This window comes from Etheostoma cragini, chromosome 21 (assembly GCF_013103735.1).
Source record: "Etheostoma cragini isolate CJK2018 chromosome 21, CSU_Ecrag_1.0, whole genome shotgun sequence".
NCBI lineage: Eukaryota > Metazoa > Chordata > Actinopteri > Perciformes > Percidae > Etheostoma > Etheostoma cragini.
This window is the reverse complement of record NC_048427.1, coordinates 16,207,886-16,209,004: the sequence shown is the minus strand read 5'-3', so window position 1 is coordinate 16,209,004 and position 1,119 is coordinate 16,207,886.

The window sequence follows — 1,119 nt, the reverse complement described above, 5'->3', positions numbered from 1 at the left end:
ACAACAGACATGCCCTTTTCACCTGACACATCCAACACACTTGGGCCAGCTGAACATGTATCTTCATCCTCATCCAGCCTATCACTGCTCTCCCCCACTCCTGTCAAAAGACCTCGGTACGACAGTAGGCCTTTCTCTTGGAGCAGTCCCAATACTACCTCAACACTCAAAGCAACTCCTGCTTCTCAAACATCAGGTCAGCCTCTTTTAGATTTATCCAGTGACAATGAAGTTATTGTACTTGGATATGACACTAACATGCCTTATGAACTTGTCGATGGTCTTGCTGACACTCTGATATACTCACCTCTACACATTAACACCACAGGAAGTACAGATTCCTGGCCAGTTGACAACCAACAAGAAAGCGGCACAAACACAGTCTTTGAACATCAAATAGAAGCAGTAGTGGTAGCTGAGATGGAAGAAGATATTATTGACATTGTGGATTCTGAGCAGGCTTCAAGTTCCACCAGCACGATGGCCATTGATTTTTTTGCAAATCCAGAGAATGTAGTTGAGAAGCAAGTCATTGTGATCCGCAAAACACACTGTCTTGTCGACATGATTGAAGCATTTACAGACAACTGCATACTGGATGCTAATATTTCAATCAGGCGTGTGCTTGAACGTGGCGATGTGGAGGCTGGAGTTGGGAGTGGGGTCACCACAGACTGCCTCACTGATTTCTGGGATAAGTTTTATGCATCAAAGACCTGTGGAACCAACTAGAAGATCCCAATTTTGTACCACAAATTCCAAGAGAAAGAGTGGACTGCTGTTGCTCGCATCTTGGCCTTTGGATGGCAGAAATTTCAGTTATTTCCAGTCCAACTTGCCCCTCCGTTCCTTACAGAGGCGCTATCTCTCTCCTGCTCAGACAATCTACTGGAGGCTTTCTTCAACTATATCAGCGCAACTGAGAAGGATGTGCTAACTGAGGCAATTAGCAACTTCAAAGAGGCAGATACGGATGAACTCCTTAGTATACTCAGCAGTCACAACTGCCGTGTACTCCCAACTAAAGAAAATCTGCCAAGTCTGGTGGAGGAAATAGCCCACAAAGAGATGGTACAAGAACCAGCATTTATCATAAAGTGTTGGAAGCCAATTCTCAGG